The sequence below is a fragment of the Mustela lutreola genome, chromosome 12 (assembly GCF_030435805.1).
Source record: "Mustela lutreola isolate mMusLut2 chromosome 12, mMusLut2.pri, whole genome shotgun sequence".
NCBI classification, from domain to species: Eukaryota; Metazoa; Chordata; class Mammalia; order Carnivora; family Mustelidae; genus Mustela; species Mustela lutreola.
Genome location: NC_081301.1, coordinates 22,470,863 through 22,480,914, shown reverse-complemented (window position 1 = coordinate 22,480,914; position 10,052 = coordinate 22,470,863).

The following is a 10,052-nucleotide window of genomic DNA, read 5'->3' as shown; positions in this document are numbered from 1 at the left end:
CGGGGCTGCTGCGGGGCTGCTGCCGTTGTGGCCTGAGCAGGTCCTGACCTCCGGGCGCCTCAGTGTTCCTTTCTGTACAGTGGGAATCATGCTGGTCCCTAACTCATGCTGGTGGTGTTTTGAGGACTAAATGAAGTACTTGTAAAGTGATTAGGACAGTGCTTGGCACGTAGTTAAGTACTCAATAGTTATAATTAAAGCTGTTGTGAGTACTAATTAGGCTTGCTTGGTGTCACGGTGGGGGTAGGGGAGACAGGCTGATCTTGGCGACCTTATATTTATAAGGGCGCCAGGACAAACATTTGGGTGAGTTTTTTCTACCAGTGATAGAACCTGGAGCAAAGGTGTTGATCCCGGCATGTGCATTGCAGGTTGGGTCTGGCAGGTTAAGAGGCCTTGTGAAGCAGGGGAGCGGGGTGCGTCACAGCAGGAAGTGAAGGTGGTGAAACTGTTGAGCTGGAGAGAGGAAGGAAGGCTTGGAGGTGGGATGATGTTGGTGTGGGGTTCTCAGTAGGAATTTTCAGGGGGAGCAGCTCTGGATGGAGCTACCTCTGGGTGTGATTGGCTGGGATGGTGAAACTCCCCCCTGCCTGCCTTCTCCCTATTGTAAACAAAGGGAAGAAGAAAACCAGAGGGTTTGAACTCATCCTGCCAAGCTTCTACAAGGTTGAGGAGCACAGGGCCATGAGTAAGGCAAGGGACAAGGGTCGTGGTCTGAGGAATGGTCTCAATGCTTTCCCACAGAGTATAAGGACGATTGGAGCAGAAAAGAGGTTTTATGGGGTACCAGGATAGAATAAATAACCTTCTTTGCTGCTGCTGTGTCACCGGTCAAACCTAAACACCCGCTTCTGGGCTTATGTAATAGTGGGTACGTTTACATGGGAGATGACAATAAATCCTGTGCTGTCGAAAGGGGAAGTACAGGTCTTCAGTGACCATCCAAACCACCCTCAGCTGACATCTCTCTAAAGATCTTCCAGATACACAATGACTCAGTTGGAGGAGGTTCTGACTGCTCCCACCTTCACAGCACCAATATAGAGCAGCTATGGGGGAATGCCACAGTTTCCGAGAAAAGGGAACTGGAAGGCTCGCATTTATGCTAAGAGCCCAGACTCTGCCATTAGACACCTTGTTCTCATCCCCACTCTACCACTTAGTAGCTGGGGAACTCTAGAAAAGTCTAAATAGCCTTTCTATGCCTCAGTTTCCTCGTCTATAAAATGGGACTAATAATACTTTACGCTGTTATAAGGGTTGAGTGAGCTAAAATATATGTAAGCTACTTAGAACTATGCCTTGGACACGGTAAACGCTACATGAGCTATGATTACAGGCTGTTAAATGGAATGGTGAAATCCCTCTGGAATGACGGCAGAGGTGGAAGGGGAGGCTGTAAAACAGGTGTCAGAGTCATACATGAATTAAGTAATCAGGGAAGCAGTAATGAACAGTGAACTCTATAACATGACTCTCCCAAGAAAAGGATTTTTGCCCCAAAGGGAGGAAGATGAGGTGGGGTAGATCTGGCCTTAAAGAGCAAGCCCCCTACCTATAGGAAACTTGTGGGAAACTTGTGTCCCATTGTGGCAAGGAGGTGACATTCTGTGAGGAAAGCGAGGTGCAGGGGAATTGTTTGGGACAGCCCAGTGAGGGAAGATTTGTTTGGGCAGACAGGTAGTGGGAGAAGAGGAAAGACAGGGTGACGTCAAGGCCTTTCCATCTGAAGGGCTGGTTCTGTATATTAGAACTCCCAGCTCTAAGTAGAAATTCCAACCCCAACTAACTCACACCAAAAAGAATTAGTAACTCATATTACCAAGAACTCTAGAGGCCTAAAAATGTCACATTGCCACTGTCTCTCCTGTTTCATTCTCAGTAGGCTCACCGTCTTCTGTGAGACTAACCCAAGGAGCTCCAGCCTTAGGTTCCCTACCATCCTCCTATCCCAGAGGAAAAACTTTCCTCTCCTTTGTTCTGGTCAGTGTCCTGGAGGCTGACCTTCATTGACTTGAGTAGGGGTGGGAGCAAGGGCATCAGCCTGGCTTGAGCCATTTGGACTAGGAATGTGGATAATCCAGAGGATTAGCAGAGAAAGGGGAAATGGATGCCAGACCGGACAGGCAAAAATGATCCATCCCCATCATCCAGAAGAATAGAAACAAGGGGCATGGGTGACGAACTTGCGTCAGGTTTCTGGGTCAGCTCCGTCTGAGGTTCCCTGGGGCCTGGAAAACTAGGTTTGTTGTCATTGCACGGGTCCAAATTTGAAGAAAATGCAGCTCTAAGTTTTCTAAAGTAAGCTTTTGTCAGATCATAGATTTCCCTAAGTGTGGCCCTTGACAATCTCGTTCAGCATAGCTGGGGGTACTTGCTGACACTGTAGATTCCTGGGCCACACCCAGACACATAGATGAGGTAGATCTCTGGAAATCAGCATCTTAAAGAAGTCGCCTACAGGACTGGATACACTAAGATTTGATAGACTGCCCTGGCATCTGCAGAGGAAGGCAGCATTAGTTTAGCTTGAAGTCTGCGACTGGTACAGCCACTATGGAAAATAGTATGGAAGTTCCTTAAATTTTTTAAAATAGGTATACCATAAGGGCACCTGGGTAGTTCAGTTATAAAGTGTCTGCCTTTGGCTCAGGTCATGATCCCAGGGTTCTGTGATCGAGTCCCACATCGGACTTGCTGTTCAGTGGGAGCCTGCTTCTCGCTCTGCCTGATGCTTCCCCTACTTGTGTTCTCTGTCAAATAAATAAATAAAATCGTTAAAAATAAATAGATATGTCATATGTTCCAGTAATTCCACTGCTAGGTATTTACCCAGAGAAAATGAAAACACTAATTTGAAAAGATATATGTACTTCTCTGTTTATTGTCCCATTATTTCTAATAGCAAAGATATGGAAACAGCCTAAGTATGCATGAGAAGATGATTTAATTAATTAATTAATTTTAAAAAGACTTTATTTATTTATTTGACAGAGAGAAAGAGAGAGAGGTCACAAGTAGGCAGAGACAGAGGGGGAAGCAGGCTCCCTGACCAGAGAGCTCTGATGCGGGGCCCTGAGGAGGAGAGCCCTGAGCTCCCTCTCTGAGCAGAGAGCCTGATGCGGGGCTCGATCCCAGGACCCTGAGACCATGACCTGAGCTGAAAGCAGAGGCTTAACCCACTGAGCCACCCAGGTGCCCCAAGATGAATTAATTTAAAAAATGTACACACACACATACACCACACGTGCATACAATGTAATAGTAGCCATAATAAAGGATAAGACCTTGCTATTTGCCAACAACACAGCTGGACCCAGAGGGTCCATCTGATGCTAAGTGAAATAAGTCAGAGACTGTCTGACATTCCATAGGATTTCACTTACATGTGGAATCTAAAAAACACAACAAATGAATAAACAAAAAGAATCAGACCTATACATGTAGAAAACAAACCGATGGTTGCCAGAGGGGTGGAGGGTGGACAGATGGGCAAAATGGGTGAAGGGGAGTAGCAGATCCAGGCTTCCAGTTATGGAATGAATGAGTCACAAGGAATAAAAGGCACAGCATATGGAAGATAGCCAATAACACTGTAATAGCGTTGCATGGGAACAGATGGTGGCTATACTTGTGGTAGGCAGAGCATGATGTATGGAGTTGTGGAATCACTGCTACATACCTGACACTGATGTGACATTGCATGTCATATATACTGAACTTAAATAAATAAATAATACCAGTCCTGGGTGTGGGGAGTGGGGCTTGAACACTGTCTAGCAAGAGAGTTGAGATAGGAACATGGTATGTGATATAAAATTGGGAGCTCAAAATACTATGGTAGAGGAGATACTTGAGGGAAAAGGAATAACTCTACACGTGTGTGATAGGCATTAAGTGCCAAGTCTGGAGCAAGGGGTCTTGCATTACTTTTTTCAACATCCCCTAAGAAATAGGTACTACTCTTCCATTGTACAGAGAAGAAAATTAAGGTTCGAAGAGGTCATCTCATCACACCAAATGCACACTGATTCTATTCAATATTGTACTATGGGTTCTTAGCCAGAGCAATTGGATACGAAAAACAGATAAAAGTCAGCAGAATTGGAAAGGAAGAAATAAAACTCTCTTGGCAGATGATATGGTCTTATATATAGAAACTCCTAAAGGTCCTAAAGACTACTAGAATAAGCAAGTTTATCAAGGATGTAGGATTTGACACAATATACAAAATTCAAAAAGAATGAGTTACTTGTATACAAATTTGATAAAAGTAGTGTAAGACTTGTACAATGAAAATTGCAAAACTTCATTAAAAGGAATTAAAGTGCTAAACAAATGAAAATACAGCCCATGTTTATGGACTGAAGACAATATTATTAAGGTAATTATTAAAATTATTAAGCTAATACTTCCCTAATTGATCTGTAGATTGAATAAAATCCCTGTCCAAATCCTAGGTGCCTTTTTTTACTGAGGTGGACAAGCTGTTCCTGAAGTTTATACGGAAATCCAAGGGACACGAAATAGCCAAAACAATCTTAAAAAGAACAAAGTTGGAGGATTTATACTCTCTAATTTTAAAACTTACTACAAAGCTACAATATTCAAAATAGAGTGGTACTTGCAGAAGGATAGGCATATAGGTCAACAGGATAGAATTGAGAGTCCACAAATAAACCTGGGTTTATTTATTTATGATGAGTTGATTTTCAGCAGGAGAACAAGACTATCCAAAGGAGAAAGTATAGTTTCGTCAACAAATGGTCCTGGGATAATTGAATATCCACATGCAAAAAGAATGAGGTTGGACCCATACCTTGCACCATTCACAAATATTCACTCAAAATGGACCAAAGATCTACATGTAAGAACTAAAACTATAAAGCTATTAGAAGGAAACATAAGATAAATTTCTATGACCTTGGATTAGGCCATGATTTTGTAGATATGAAACCAAAAGAACAAGCACCCCCAAAAATGAGCACATTGAATTTCTTCAAAATTTAAAAAAAAATTGTGCTTCAAAGGACACCCAAGAAAGTTAAAAGATAACCTACAGAGTGGAGAAAAATATTTGTAAATCATGTAATTGAGAAGGGACCCAATTTTAGAATATATAAAGAACTCTTACAACTCAACAGTGAAAAAAAAAATTGGCAAAGCATCAGACATTTCTCCAAAGGAGATATACGAATGGACAATAAGCACAAGAAAATATGTTCAATAACATTAATCGTTAGGGACATACAAATCAAAACTACGAGGAGATACTACTTTACGCACACTAAGACTGCTATATGAAAGACAAGAACAAATATCGGTGGAGATGTGGGGAGATTGGAAGGCTCCCACACTGCTGGTGGGAAAGCAAATGGCACAGCTGCTATGAAAATGTCTGGCAATTCCTCATACATTAAACATAGAGTTACCATACGATCTAGCAACTCCACTGCTAGGTGTATACTCAACAAAGTTGATAATACACGTGCACACAAAAACTTGCACATGAATGTTCATGGTGACATTACTTTTGATAGCTAAAATGTAGAAGCCACCCAAATGCCCACCAACTGATGAATGGATAAGAAGATGTAGTGTTCCTACCCCATGGAATATTACTTGGCCACAAAATGGAGTAAAGTTACAATACATGCCACAACATAGATGAACCTGGAAAACATGCTCAGAAAAGAAGTCAGCCAGAGAAGGCTACATACTGAATGATTCCATTTGTCTAAAATGGCCAGAATAGGCAAATCCATAGAGTTAGGAAGTGACTGGTTTCCAGGAGCTGGGGGATCTGGGGAATGGGAACTAACAAGGGATATGGAGGCTGTTTGGGCAAGGGGGTTGTTTCTTTTTTAGGTCTCAAATATGTTCTGGAATTAGATAATGGGGTTGATCATACAACTTTGTGAATATACTAGAAGCCATTGAAGTATAAAACAAAACCGGGATAAGGATATCTATTCTGCCTTCACAAAATCATCTTCTATAAGTAGATATGTTCTAAAAATTCTAAAAAAAAAAAAAATAAGAAAGAAAGACAGAAAAAGAAAAAGAAATAAAACCCTTTTCACAGAAGCCAGGTGAATCCAGTTCTTGTAATTTTACTTTGGAAAACTTCTTTCTCCAAAACATGTGCATTAGTGGGAGTAGAATATCTTTGTCCAATGCCATTAACCACTAGTCTAGAGCCAAGGGTGAACCTGACTCTTGTGCCTTAACAAGTTGTGCCTTAACATCTTGTTAATCTGTAACCACAAGTCAACCAGGAAGTACATATATTTTATGATCTTCTCCTTACCCAGGTATGGTAAGCCAGATCATTCAGTGGAGCTCTATTAACAATCCAGCTATGCACAGTTATTCTTACAAATGGGTAAACTTTAAGGGAAGGAAGCTGATCCCATAAAGGAGTTTTACATATTAGGATCCATAACCCATAACAGAAGCGTTCAATCAAAATACATGGTTGTAACAGATGTCAAATCCTAGAACCATTTAGACTTCACTTGGTGACAAGGAAGTAATTATTTTTTTTAAAGATTTTATTTATTTATTTGACAGACAGAGATCACAAGTAGGCAGAGAGGCAGGCTGAGAGAGAGGGAGAAGCAGGCACCCCGCTGAGCAGAGAGCCTGACGTGGGGCTCCATCCCAGGACCTTGGGATCATGACGTGAGCCAAAGGCAGAGGCTTTAACCCACTGAGTCACCCAGTCGCCCCACAAAGAAGTAATTAAATGGCCCAATTAGCACATTCAAGATTATTCTGCTATGGCAGTTTTGAGGGTATGGTCAAAGTGTCACACGCCAAGACATAAACATATTATCGGTCAGACTGTTACGTGATATTGGCCTTTACCTTTTGATTATCATTGTAACTTGGCCCATGTTTGTGAAACACGTTCTATTATGACTCTCCTCCCAGGGAAGCAGGGTTAAGTCCTGAAATTAGAGTCTTTATCAGAAGTAAAGGGGAATTGAAGAGACACTAAAACTTCAAAATGTATCGTTGTAAGTCAATGTACACCCGATGTGAAGTGATCTTCATTTTTCCCATAAAGGATATCTTTACTCCAATAAAGCACTTGGCGTTCCTTCATTTCTCTTACTGCTACCCTCCTGGTTGCGACCACTCCATCCCTTACCTGGACCACAGCCATACCCTTGTAACCGATCTCCCTTCCACCATTCTTGTTCCCTTACACACAATGTGTAAATCTGAACACGTCGCTCTACTTGAAACCCTTCAGTGATCTCTTCGTTGGTCCCTGAATAAAACATGAACGCTGACCACGGCCATGGGATCGTGCTTCCCTCAAGTCCTCTCTCCAGAATGTTCCCACTTTGGGATCAACTCCAAACTCATGAAAGAAGACATAGGAGTCAGACCCACGAAGACCAAAACATCAGTCTTTTTCCTAAAAACACATCTGTTTGGAAAGCAGATGTGCAGCTATAATCCGACCTTCTTGGGAGCCAAAATTTCCTTGTAGAAATACGAGGGCTGAGGTATAGTGGTTTCATCTCCACTTCCTTCAGGGCCCTTTCCATCTTATTTCTTGATGATTATAGAAACCAGCCAATTATTTGTCTCATACTAAACTGGTGTGTTTATGGCATCATTACCATGTTAACACAATTCTTAAAACAACTGTAGACACACTGAGCTTTCCTCTTTGATTTATCCGTTTTCTAATTTGCAGGGCATTAATTGTAGTGTTGCTCCCACCTAGTCCTTTTCTCAGGAACACATTTGGAAAACTATCAGAAATCTGATAACTGAAATGTGTCACCTAGCAGCATCCCACCTCTGCCCAAACAGACCGAACAGACCAGTGAGTCAATTCTATTTAATCCTGAGTTGGGGGCAGGGTCTTGGGAAATAACAGGTTCCTTCATGAACATGATTATCAAAACTGTTCATAGACCCCAAACAGATATAATCACATTTAACTTCTAACACCTAAAGACAAGCTATGAGCTCTTAGTGGAAAATGTGGGTTGACCACCAAAGACATAATGAAACAAAACACGACCTGCAAAGTGGCTGAGTGAAAAGGTAATCTGTCATGTGAGCTCTCTGGTTTCGGGACACATCAAGATCAAGTAATGTCACCAGGACCTAGTTTCTCTTCTATCTTTGGTTCTACCACCTCTGCTTGACTCTATTTTCGGACCACCAGGACCTAGTTCTACCACCTCTGCTTGACCCTATTTTCGGACAAACTTCTTTACTGTGGTAGCAATTTGGTTGCTGCAGTTTCACACCTAAATTCCTATCACTTCAAATCCAGGGGGAAAGGGCAATTTTTTTTTCCCTTTCTCAGGAGCCTCTGTCCAGGTTTTATTGTGTCCTGTTGGTTGTGGTTGAGAGGATCAGTCTTCTTGGTCACATAAGGGATGAGGCCAAGGTTATATGTGCCACTGCCTTGGCTGAACTGGGACAATGAGAAATAGGATTCTGTAGAAGGAATCTTCAGGGACCACTCAGCTTCTTTAGGATGGCAGGCTGTGATTTTATTGGCCCTCTTAGATTTCCTATCATGTGGGGGCTGTACTTCTCTATGCAGAAAAGAGAGAGGGATGCTGGGTACAAAGAAAACAAAAAAACAAACAAAAAAAAACCCCAAAACCACCACGTCTTTATAGTCTCTGTATGTCTAAAATTATCAATTGTTAGGACAATCTTTACTTCAAATTTGGTTTCTAGAGCCACGTAAGCAGCTCTAGCTGTGAGGGAATAAGCAGGAAAAGACTGGGAAGACTGTGTCCAGCATCTAAGCACCAAGTTCAACCACCTTTATCATCACTTCATAAGCCAGTAGCCCAAGTGACCCAGTATCCCCCAGCACGTCTACAAGATACAAATTTCATGATCTGGAACCAAGGTGCTTCTCTCCTATCTAGGGAAGAAAGAAGGGCAGTGTTTCCAGCCAGTGTTTCCAGTGTTTCATAAGCATTAGCATAATTAAATTGCTTCATTATAGGACCCAAGGACAAGTAGCAAATTAGCATCAACCCCTGATCCTCAAGAGGAAATATATTATTTTGGAAAAGTAAGAAAGTTAAAAGGAATACAATAGAATGTAGCAGCCAAGAAGTAATGATAACGTTTTTCATGTTAGAGGTTTTCAATGAATTCATATTATTAAACTTAATCATAGGGTAATTATTTATATGAGAAGAAGTTAATTTTATCAGTCATGATAGGCTAAAGGAAAGGAAGAGTCCTAATAAGGGAAAGACGTGATTATGCTTGAATTTTGTGATCCTTAATTTTTAATTCATCGAACATTCCAGGATTGTTTCCAGTTTATGCTTAGGTCAGTTGAAGCAGGAGGCATTTTTGTGAAATTCCTCAAGCCACTGATAAAGCAGAAGCTTAAAACAAACAAACAAACAAACAAACAAACAAAAAACCACCTAGTCCCCTAGGGCCCAGACTTCGGAAGGCAGTACTATGCTGCTTCTGCTTTAAAAATGTTCCTTGTCTTCTTAATTTCTCATCCTGATATCAACATTAAAGGGCACTTTCACATTTTTGTAATGGATGTTGCGGTTTGTATGATACTAGTTCACAGCTGCAAGCAACTGAAGCTTATGCTGTATGATTGATTCTCATGGAATGTCTGGTAATGACAGAAGGAGGCTTGGAAATTGAGCAGGAGCAAGGGGCAGGGGGCGGTGAGGGGGAGGGGAGTAGCAGCATGGACCACAAACCCAAATCAGCCAGAAACCCAGTCTGGTTGAGGGCCCTCTTGCCACCTGGCCACTGAATATGCCGATCCCACTGGATTATAGTTGGATAAAAACAGATTGCCTAATTAAGACTGAGTTTTTAGGAAACAATGCATGAGTTTTTAAAAGTATAAGTATGTGCCATGATACTGTACTGATACATGTACTGGAGATAGACTTAAACTGAAAAATTATACTAAAAATTATTTGTTTTTTAATCTGAAATTCAAATTTAATTGTACTTTCATTTGCTGAAATGGCAACCCTCTACTGGACGTATCTGCTGTTGCCACTACGGTCCTT